At 38.5% G+C, this 12,272-nt stretch overlaps 1 protein-coding gene across 3 annotated transcripts in view; it reads right to left on the bottom strand.

Annotated features, from left to right (window-relative positions):
- The window catches only part of DPP10 (dipeptidyl peptidase like 10), a 438,809-nt gene that overhangs the window by 211,407 nt on the left and 215,130 nt on the right, over window positions 1–12,272 (bottom strand). The gene's annotated exons all lie outside the window — the stretch shown is intronic.

The following is a 12,272-nucleotide window of genomic DNA, read 5'->3' as shown; positions in this document are numbered from 1 at the left end:
TGAAGAGAGGCAAAATGTCACTATGTAGTGCGTTTCAACTTTTTTTTATTCTTATAAATTTCTCATCTTAATTGTCAGATTTCTGTCTATATCCAAACTGGTGCCATGGTTTTCTTATACCAAAAGAATGGAAAATTCAGGGAAGAAAAAACATTAGAAGACAAAACACATACACACAGAAACTCAAAATTTTCTAAGAATGGCAAATGTAGGTGCCTAAAACTTCAAAAATCATAGCATTTTAGAGAGTTTTTATGGACTGAGAACAGCAATCAGCTTGTGGTGTATGTATTTCAGAGTAGTATAAGTTTTTTTGCTTTAACAGTGAGTGCTTGTCCATCTCAGCAGAATAAAAACCAACAGAATAAAATTAACTTGGCACTATTTTAAGGGGTTTTTTGACTCATTTCCTAAGTCCTCACAAGGTTTTTCATTTTGTCATCTTGGCACAGAAGTAATCATTCAGAAGAAAGACTAAGGAACATCACAACCATGGTCTACTCAATTCTTCACAAATGAGGCATTAAAAATGACCACCTGAGTTGCAATTACTACCAGTAGCTTTTATTAATTCTTAGATTCATACATCTGTCTTGCTGCTTTACAATACAATAATCATGTTCAGTCTTCAGGAGTATCTACTCCAGGCTTTTGAAAATTGCCAATACTGTCTTAAGACTTCTCTTTAAACTACTAAAATCCTCCCTACCACTCAATTCCTTCAGAAATTAATTTTTTTTAGCTGGTTTGGTAAAACTGGAATAATTTGCAGAGAACATTGGCTATAGCAGGTGACTGAAATTTCATCCCACTTCCTATTTTAGTCCATTATTCTACACTTAACTCTTGGTTTTCTTACTCCTAATGCTGATAGAAGAGAGTTTAAATTATCTCCTTTTTTTCAAAAGCCCTACACTGCCTCTCATTTTTACCTGCCCACATTTTACAGACACCATATAACTCTCTCTTTCCACAATTCTCATTTTCTACGCAGTAGTGTTTTACTGTCTAAAGGCATAAGTAGTTCTGTTAGCTACAGTGACCATTAAGAACTGGAAAGGTAAAGCCAAATCACTCTGCTTTATCAAATGTTTGTGGCCATAAGAATAACTTCTAACATTTCTAAATATATACCCACAGAGCTTTTTTGAAAAGGACTATATTAAAAAAAATACCTTATTTACGAGCAATGCAGTGTTGTGAAGCTAATCCTGGTCAAACTACATTTTATGAAAAAAAAAAAAAAAAAAAACAAAAACAAAAACAAAAAACCCCACAAAAACTTAAATAATAAGATATAGACATCATTTTAATGATCTTCAAATGCCTGTGGCCTGGTAAGATTATTTTAGCTACTCCAGCAGAGAGGCCAGGCTGACCCCTGGGGTTTGTCCCTGTGGGAACCACCCAGAGCTCTCACAGAGCCTTCAGCACCTTCTGCACCTCTGCACTGCCTCCAGCCCACAAGGCACAATGAAAAGACAATTTTCATTCTCTCCAAACACCTGATAATCTCCAGGATTTAATGCTGCAACATTTATTATCTCACATCAAAAAGGATTTGCCAAAAACAAGCAGCGCTGCCAATCAAAGGAAATCCTCACAATTCCCTGCTGTTGTAGACCAAACTCTTTTCTACCAACCTGCTCTTTTGAGCTAAAATTGTATTTTTTGTATGAAGGAGGCACACTATAGGTCATTGCCCTGTTTACAAGGAAATATTACATTATATTAAACCTTTATTCACCACAATGAACATCTGCATAACTAAAATAAAGCACAACTAACTTAGCAAGATGATACTCCTTCACCTTCCCACAGCAACAACCAAAACTTCAAAATGGTAAAAACAAGGGGCTTTAAAAAATGTAAATGAATTGTAGATTGACCTTGAAGAGATGCCACAGGTTCAAATCAAAGGTAAAAATTACACCTGAAGACAAGTAATTAATTTGAAATTAATTCTGCGTATCAGTTTTGAGTGTGGAACTCTGCTCTAAACTAATAAGGTTAGAATTCAAATAAATTCTTCCCAAAAAATAAGAGCTTCACAGAAACTTCAGAGGTGCACTATTTTGCAATCATAAAAGAGGATAAAAATAATTCATGTTTATAGGCAATCAGCTCTTCTTTTATTTTTTTTAATTGTGAATTACTGATTTTGAGTGTGTACTCTGTACTACTCTGTACTGTAGGTACTTTGGAAGGGTTCACACATTTTGAATTAATCATGTGGAACCACAGATGGATCTCAGATCTGCTCTAAAGTCCTCAGCAGTTTCTCAGGGCAATACTTTCAATAACACCTAAATTAAGCTTCTTTATTTCAATGGAGATTACTTATTTTAAATCAGTACCAAAAGTCCCACTCAAGTGTTAATCAAGTTAAAGGACTATGAAAAGCACTGCATTTTAATTTCCCTGCACTTTAGTATTTGCACACAGAGCCATGCAAATCTCCTTATACCACCTGAACACTGTCCTTTCAAAAACAGAAAGTCTAAAAGCAAATGTGAGCATCAGTTCAAAAGTGGCTTTGAGCTAACACAGATTTCTGGGTTGATTATCCCACTGTACAATCAGAGCAGATCTGCCTACCTGCCTGGAATCATTCCTTATTTACAAAGCTTAGAAGATTTAAAGAGGATCAGCCATTCTGCACATCTGGGAACCAGCAATTAAGTCACAGCACAGAAAACTGAAGTGATGCAGGGATGGACAAAGAAATGAGATACAACTTCTCACCTGGGAAAGGTTCACAGGGCCCCAAAGCAGCCAGCAAGAGCTGTCTGCCCAAGTGGTGAATAAATGCTGATTTGTCCTGAAAATGGGCTCATGTGAAAAACAGCCACCCAGCTCAGAGATGAAAAGTGTCTTCTGACAGTGGAAAATTACCCCAATATGTAATTTCTTCCACCAGAGGCAGTATATTCTGTAATTTCGTGGATGTGACTTAACAGATGTATAAAACACATTTTGCATATCAAAGTAAAATATGTATTGTAAGTTCAAAAAAATCAAACAAAATAACACCTTAAAATTGTGCATAAAAGCATTGAAACATAAAATGAGTTTTTCAAGGATGCCATTTTGCTGAGAGGCTCAAATCCAGAGTTTTAATGTATACAGCAGCTTCTCTTAGGAAACATTTTTCCAATGCAAAATCAATTCTACACTCAGTGTCTTCCAAGTGATGCCTCTAACTCCTCACACAAGAATTTGCATCTCCCACAAATCCAGGTTTCAAGGATGATAATGTTATTTCAGCAGAGTGTCTGGAGACACTCTGAGCCTACTCAGACAGGAATTCTCTAACTCCTGAAAGGAAAAAATTCCAGAGCTGCTCCCATCAGTGCACGTACTGTAGCAAGACCACTTTGAGGGCAAAGCCTAATTATCATTTGGATACAGTTTTACCTTCAAAACCAAACATAAAAGTAGTAGTATAATATGCCTCATTTCCCTTGTCTATTTTTTCTATTTTAATTTTCTGATTTTAATGAACAAAGGCACTCCAGAAGCAGATTCTATACACATAAAAATAGACTACAGTCTTCAAATATGACCTTTTAATTAAAATATAACAGATCATTTAAAAAAATTATTTCAGCAGTTGAAAACGCTGGAAATAGAATTATTTTAATACAACATAAAAGGCAGAAGTTGTGGCCAAAGTTACTTTCATTCTCAAGAGGAAACTCACACTGTTTGTACAGTGTGTGGGGCACACAGTATATCATAATTACACCAACTCATTTTAAGCTGGAATGAGACAACTGAAAGACAACAAAACCTTCAGTTCCCACCAGCACAAACCCACAGGTTTGGCTGCATTCCTGAACCAGCTGTGAAAGACTTTGGGAAGGAGGAGGATGACAGCAGACAGAGTTGTGATGTTTTCCCTATTCCAGTCAGAGCATCATCCTGAACAGGTTCCATGGAGCAATCTCTGTGCCTGGTCCACAGCAGGGGCAGGAAACATTGCTCAGGAAAGTTTATCTGAGGAGCCAAAGCTGCTTGGAGACCAAGTTAGAGAGCTCAGGAGTAAATCTGCTAGTGTTCTACATTTGGACTCAAAAACTGTCACAGGTAACCCTTCACAAAAGTGTAGCTGCTTGGAAGGGACATTGGTTTATAGGATGTTGTGAATGGAGAGTTTCAGTGAGCCACCCATACGACAGCAAGAACAAGTGAGGGGAAGAAAAGGATATGTAACTGGTTTGAGCAGACTCAGCTAGGTTACTACAAGAATTTGTTGCAGAGGAAAGCCTTTGAAGAGGGGCTGCAGCCAGAGGGGAGGAAGAGCCTGGAGGCTGATCCTCCTGGCTCTGCACAGACAGAGCTGTGCAGCCCTGGATGAAACAGGAGCAAGTGCCTCTTATCGATGCGGGATGCCTCGCAAGCAACACTTTCCCCCTGGAAAATCCCTGTTCCTGCACTTCCTGACAGAAAGCACAGCCTAGCAAGAACAAAGAGAGCAGCAGCAGCCACAGAAACGGGAGGTGAGCTCTGCTGCCTTGCAGTCACTCCCACCACACATCATCAGAGGAGTGGATGGGGAAGAACCCTGAGCTTTCACAGCACACGTGCTGTATTCCTGAGGAGTCTTGCAATAAACCTCCACACCAGCAGCTGAGTTTCCTTTAATGTTCACCCCTAAATGGGACAATTTCCATCATCTCTACACAGATACTGTCACCAATCCCAAATCCCTTCCAATCCCAAACCTGTGTGTGCACTCAGCAGTCTAGCAAGAATGGTACTTCATCTTCCCTAGAAGTTTATAATGGAAGAAAGGCTCTTTTTTTTTCTTCTGGTCTTGGTAGCAGTACTGGAAGAGGCAATTCATAATTACAAATTTTCTTCTGCAGCTAAGCCAGTGCAACTAAGCCAGTAAAATTATCTCCCTCATGTCATGCTTGTTTGCACACCACTGAAGACAGTGCAATAAAACACAGCCCTCAAACCCTTCTCCCACTAATACAACTCTTTTAATAAATATTTTCTTAATTCCAATTTAACAGGAGGTACCATTACTAACCCACTTCACATCTATCATGGCACATCTATGTGAACAGATATTTTATTCATTTTTTTCTCCATTAATTCTTACCTAAAAGATAGATTTTTTTTGGACTGTTGATGACAGAAATAAAACAGTATGAGGAGAACAGCATGTATTGCTTTCCAAACATTTGGAGTTACCAAGTTTTGAGGAAACTTTCTGGGTGCTCTCCATGGCCATGGTTTCCAGGGCAAACAGGTGCCCTAGAGGGCTGCCTTTGCTAGAGTTCACAGCGTGTTTTGAAATGAAATATTTTTCAGTGGCTGCACAGTGTCTCCTCAGCCTGCCAAATCCAGAGTTTTATTATTAGGCAGAAGGTAACAATTCACGCTGCATTTCAAGTTTCAGTATTTGTTTGATGCCTCCCTCTGTTACTCAGAGGAGTTCTGATCTCTGTACTTCATATGCCAACATGGACCAGAGCCAGCCTTAAAAATATGTAAATTTGAATTGCCAGAGAAGTAATGATTAATTAAATTCATAGGAAGTTGATTCAAAACATGTTTGAGGTAACATTAATTTTAAAACTGCCTCAGTTATTATTCCACACACATGCTTAAGATTTTAAATATTGCCAAACATTAAGAAGATGACTTTTGAGAAGGATTATGAACAGTATGAGTTTTCACAACAGTCTTCTTCCTTTTCTGACTGCAGAAAAATGAGATATACATTATTTTCTTTTTTTCTTTCCTTATTTCAGCATCTGGAAATATTCTTTCGTGGAATTTTGTGGAATTTTGTGAAAATAGTTCTCTTTCTACCTTGTATCAGTATTCCATTTCAGGATTAACAGACACTTCTTGACAGAAAAAAAAAAAAAAAAAAAAAAAAAAAAAAAAAAAAAAAAAAAAGCCAAAAAGAGTAGAAGATTAGGGTTGTTCCTGCTTCAGGAGGATGCATGGTACAGTGTGCATCTTCACAAGAATATTAACCAGGTCTGAGCTATTTTTTAAACACCACATTTCCCCAGATTCTGATTTCAGCTACAGCTCTGAGCACCAGCACCAAAATCAGTGATGAAAACCAGGCTGGGCCCATTTTTTCTTTGTAATGCACCGTGTATCTCACCAGGTTAAGGCTCGGGAGTCACCCCAATAGACACGCCCAAGAGAATGGTACATCATGGTCCAGCAGCACATCATAAACCACATCAGTGATTGTGCACTGACACGAGCACATTTTAAAGAAAAGCAGAAGGGGCCCTACTGAAGGGATGATTACAAAAGGCTCTCCACCTCCACGAGGGCTTTGCAGATAGAGAAATACAGCAACCCCTCAGGCACCGAGGATGGGGACTGAATCTCAAGGCAGGGCTCGATATAAATCATCTTCTGAAGCTGTGCCCTTGATGATCCCTCAAAGCTGCTGTTGCTTTGGTTGGGTAAGCCCTGAAACCTTCTAGGACTGAAGACTTTTACTTCTCTAAGCTCTTTTCATACAGTACTTCAACAAAGAAAGTTTTTGAAGCAGACAATTCTTTATCGACTTCTTCCCATATCGTGAAATGCTCTCTTAAATTTTATGGATCTCTCAACATAAATGAAGCACCCTTCTGGAATTTAGACAACAGAAAATGCCCTACAGTGTGTCTTTAAACCTGCTAAGAGTCTATAAACACTCATCTGAACAAATAACAGCAATTGTGTGGTAAACCTGTATCTGGATTATAGGTGTCCATCACAACGATGAGCCAAGCATGACTCAATACTAATAATCTATTTTCAAAATGTTGGGGTTTGTTTTGATTTGTTTTCTAATAAAGTCTGGTTAAGCTTCAATGTTTCATCTGAATATTTCTGCATTTAAACTTTGCTTACGATATGAATGCAGCTGTAAAGCCTCTTATTAAATGCTCACTCAATTATGCTCTCCATGGATGGACCACAAAGCTGTACTGTTACTTGTGACATTTACACTCAGAAAGTTTTAGTAATTTTAATTGGTAATTGTTATGCATCATCCTACAAAGCTGACCTGGTAATCACCTCTAATGGTTTCTACAGCTGTTTTTTGGACCAAAAAGAACTCTCCTCTCCAAAATGAACTGTTTGCAGATAACACACAGAGAAAGCCCTCTCAAAGTAATGTCTGTCTGCACTCCTTACTCAATTTCTTATTCCAATCCCTCCCTGTTCCTTTTCCTATCCTTTAATAACTTTCTACCTTTTCCCATGTTTTAATACACTTTTGTGGCCAATTGATGCTGTTCTTGTCCACCAAATATCCCTAACCTGTCTTAAAGAACTGTCTAATTAAGTTTGTTTTCCTATGAATATGCCATATTCATCCAAATTCTTAAATATACTCCAGTTTCCAATTCAGGCTTCATATTTCCTACCTATTTTCAGGGTTTTCTACAACCCACACTATCAGTGTTTATATAAACAGTAACAAGCACCTCCAGATCTTTATGAATTTTGGGTTATCTGCTGTGGATTCATTCCAAAGAGCAAAACAAGAATCTAAGAAAAATGGAAATAAAGACTGGTCTGTGCTTTAAAAACCAGGCAAACGAGTGAAACCAACCTATTCCTGTTCCAGTTTAGCTTCCAGGGCACAGAGAAAGACAAAACCCCTGCCTTACTCCTCTGCAGACATGCAACACTTCATAGGCAGAGTAAGTGAGAAGGACGTCTCTCAAATTCTTTTCTTCAGCTATTTATTTGTCCATCTTTTCTGTAATGAATTCCATAATTACATTCTGTAATGAATGTTCATCTTATCCCTTCTCTACTGTTATAGTATTGCATTACTCACTGAAAAAATGTGATTTATATGGCATTCTCAGCCTTCAAACTAACAGAGAATATGTGATTTTCCAGCCCCAGATGAAGAGACTTCCCCCATTTTTCAGTGTCTACATTATTCCTGCATGCTTATTATGGAGTATTCAGGTTGGAATACTCCGCCAAAATTGTACCTGTCAGTTCTATGAAGAATTGCAGCTTCCTAATAAGAAACAGAAGACAAGAAAGGGAAAACAAAAAAAAAACGAAACAAAACAAAAAAAAATTCTAAACCTAAACCTCAAAAATACCCCAAACCAGTATAATCCTGATTTGCTGAGTTTTTAAATGGATTAAAACCAAACACAATAAAAATTAAAAGCATCAACAGAGTAGCACCAACTGTGAAGTTAATAAAACTCCTCTTATCATCATGAACAATGAACTGGAAAAAATAGATACAGCTTTTCCCTCTTCCGTTTATGTAATACACTAAATCATTCTAAGTGTTCAAAATGCATATTAAATTATTGACCATGCCAATCTCCCTAGTCCATAAAAAATCCTGCAGAGAAAGGCTTTGCCCACACAGCTTTGCTGGCTGCATCCCTGCTGCACAGCACTGCACAAAGCTCTGGGCATCTCTGATGCCTTAAAACACATTTATTTACTTGTGTGGGACTTTTCTGGTTGAAGATGCCCAAAATAAAGGAAGGCTGTGCTCTTTTGTTAAAAGCCTGTTTTAACAGCACACAGCACCAAGGAGTGCTGAAAACCCATCTCCATGGTGTTTCTGGAGTGTTGCAGAAACACGTGGAGGTTGGGCAGGGATGGTATTGCAAGCCTTATGCATTTCATTGTTATGTGTCTTTATTTATCTACTAAAAAGTATTTATGTGCATTTTAAATGCCAGCACTTATCTATAATTAGATATATAATATCAGTCTGATATTTAAGGTATTTAAACATCCTGAAAATAAACAATATGTAACTGTGGATGTTTAGAATGTTGTTCCTAAAAATCTTGTTGCATTGGCTATGGGCAAGCAGCAGTTAAAATTAGAAAATAATCATGGGCTTTTTTCATAGGACTGGAATATGAAATATAATTCATATGTCAAAGATGGCACTATCATTTCCTGAGGCAGATGACAACAAATATCATCAAAATAGCTTAGTTATATGAAAGTACTGTTTTCAGGACAGCAAAACAAATTCTTTTGCAAGTCCAGTGCAATGACAGTATGGGAACTTTATGCTGCTTGCAGAGTGTTCTAGAATCAGGAAATAAGAGCAGCAACAAGCAGCTTTGCTAAGGATTAAACACTGATACAGTGATATGGAGAGAGATACTGAATAAATGAGTATTCAGGATGAGTTCATTAAGGTACTGCAGCAAACTAGGCAGCCCTGTCTTTGAGATGGATGTGTTTGCTCTCAGTTGAATGCTGCAGAGTAAATATCAGAGTTCAACCTATTCCAGAAGAATCTGAAGTCAGGAAAGGTATAATTTCCAAAGCATTTTCCAAATGTATTTACTATTAATTAATTACATGATTGAGAAAAACTTGCTAGCAAACACAATGAGCTTTCAGTTACTCAAAAAACCCCATTAGTAGTCTGCCTTTATTTAAACTTAAAAACTGCAAAAATCTACTTGAATCTGCCAGTGGTACCACATGAAGCCACTAATTCTTCTGTCTTATACATTTTTAATTATTTATTTTGCACAGTGCATCTACTGCATTGTTTCTCAGTTGAACTAGAGATGTTCTTGGCAGACACCTAAATATCTTCCAAAGGAAAAATCTCCCAAACTCAAAACAAGCTGCAGGTACCTCAATCAGCATCACACCTTCCTCTACACATCCTGCTGGAACTTTGTGCAAAATGAGCCAGGAAAAGCACAATGTATATTAACAACGTATTTTAAAAGTCTGAAAACTCACTGCAATCATTATCACTATTATTCATTGTTGTTATTATTATTGTTATTAAGAGGTATTCTTTTGTTTAAACTACAGAATTTTAAGTAAATATTATTTATATGAACTCTTACAGCACTAATTATTTTTTAAAATATTCTGAGGCATTCCATTAAATAAGATACACACCAAAATCACTGCCAGGACATGTACAAAAGAAACTGGCAGTTTAGAAGCCTTCATCTGCCAGGACACTTCTGCCCTTCTCTACCACAACACACACTGTAGGAATTATATCTGCATTGCTAATACCAGGTTACAACAAGAGAAAAAAGACTTGAGGATCCGCTATCCAACACAACACCATGTCAGGCTGCAGTGTATTTTGCACTTTACACAATTCATGTGTTGGAGGAAAAATCTAAGCCTGATTTTACAAAATGAAACTAATCTAGAGTAGGAGACACTTCAGGTAACTGTTCAGAGTTCCTATTGTTTCTAGGAATACGGGAATAATTTTTTTTCTCTCAGCATTTCACTACTGGGTCATCTATTAAGCCTTGATTTTATAAAATACTCTTCTAAGTTACCTGCTAAAAGTTGAAAAAATACAAGAAAATGATGACTCTGCAGTAGGTTCATTAACTTCTTTCCTAAAGATCATGACAATAACATTGCACATGTGTAGATCTTCCTGCATCTTTTATGTAAAAGTATCAGTAGTACACTGCATTATTTTTGCAAGTGGTTTCCAGCAAGTGAGGCCCCAATGACATACAGCCTTATAAACAGCCTTGCAGCATTACAAACCTGAATGAAATGCATCACTGAGCCAACCTGCCTCTCTCACGGGGACCTGCTGCTGCTCCTGTCCCAGCACAGAGCGTGGTGCTGTGCAGGACAGGCACAGCACTGCTTGGACTGACACCATGTCCAGAATATTCACCGAGCTGGCCGAGACAAAAACAAGCACCAGCTCCACTGGCAGCAGTTGAACAGCAAACATCTTCCCCCACTGGCTGATGAAAACGTCAAGGAGAGTGAGCTCTAGTAGGATAAATGAGGTCACTGTTTGCAATTCCCTGCCAGCCTGCTGGTTGAAGAAAACACCATTCGTCAGTAAACCTAAAGCAAAACACACTATACCCACAAAGCTGTCCCGAAGTCATTACTCATCCCATCCCAAAACAAACACAAGTAAAAAAAAAATTGCTTTTAATTCCAAAAGACAGCCTGTACACCTCTTACTGTTTATTATAAGCATCATATTAGTTTAGACACTGAATAAAAACTAAAATGTAAAAGTAAATTCACAGCAATCACAATCCCCTTTAAGAAAAAAAAGGTGAAAAATAAATGCAAAGCAATGGCTGTAGCACTGCTTCTGAACCCCTTCTCCAAAATCATTCTACAAATCCTTGGAGGTCCAATATTTATAGGGAGCCCTGAATTCACATGCAGCACATTCACTGCGTTAATCAGCATTAATGAATAGGTCCACCCCAGGGCTTTGGGCAATCCTTTGATGCTCAGTCTGCCTGCTTTGAGGAACTGCTCCAGGAAATTATTTTAGGACTTTTAAATAGAATATATAGCGAGAAGGCAGTTGTGCTGAAGGGTTTAGAGGTTTTGCTCATGGAAATGGCACTTTCAGCCCGTGGTTCCTGGGAATGCCCAGACACCACACTGGAATCAACTCAGTTTAAATCTCCTTGTGTTACCACAAAAATAACAGCTGCACAGGATAGTTCACTCCAGGACATCTGACTATCAAGGAAAAAAATCTTTAACTTTATCCATTTTTAATTAGGCTTTGTCAATAAGAAAGCCTGGCTGAGCTTTCCACAGGTCTCCATTCCTGCTGTATGCAATGCTGGCACTGTTTATCCTCAGCAGTTCTAATCCCGCTTTGAAAAACCAAGTGTCAGCATCAGGAATTAAATGCATTAAAAAATGAACACGGGAATGATCACACAGGCCATTTGTTCCGTTTAAATACTGCTTACACATAAATAGATAAAAGTATTGCCGAGATAGCTGAGGAAGCTTTGACAAGCCTTCGGGGAAAAGAGTCTGCTGCTGCTGGCACGGTGCAGGAGCACACCTCTTCCAGGAGCATGAAGCAGAGGAAACATGGCACAAGAAGGACCTCTGACCCCTCCACAGGCCAGGAGTCAGAGTGGGATGGAAGCTTAGGAACAAACCCACCCCATGGCTTTGAAGCAAATACTTCCAAAGGGACACAGGGAGATAGAGCTGTGCTCCTCACTTCCCACCTCAGGTCAGGACCAAATGGCACTGCCTATCATTGCAGAAAATTAACACCTTCCTCCCCCAGAAAATCCCATGGGGATGATATCCACCACAGTGCTCTTTTCCTGGGGGTCACAGCTGTGCACCCTGCTGTGGGCACAGATGGGATTCCAGAGGTGAAGGAAGGTCTGAGAGGATGGAGGATGGACTGCAGAAATGACCCCCATGACTTAGGTCACGCACCTCTGCCACCTGCACAACAATGCTCTCTACTCTCAATGAACAGCTTTGCCAGTAAA

Source organism: Lonchura striata, chromosome 7, assembly GCF_050655825.1.
Source record: "Lonchura striata isolate lonStrDom1 chromosome 7, ASM5065582v1, whole genome shotgun sequence".
Taxonomy (NCBI): Eukaryota; Metazoa; Chordata; class Aves; order Passeriformes; family Estrildidae; genus Lonchura; species Lonchura striata.
Note: the sequence above shows the minus strand (reverse complement) of the source record. Positions and strands in the feature narration are given on the sequence as shown.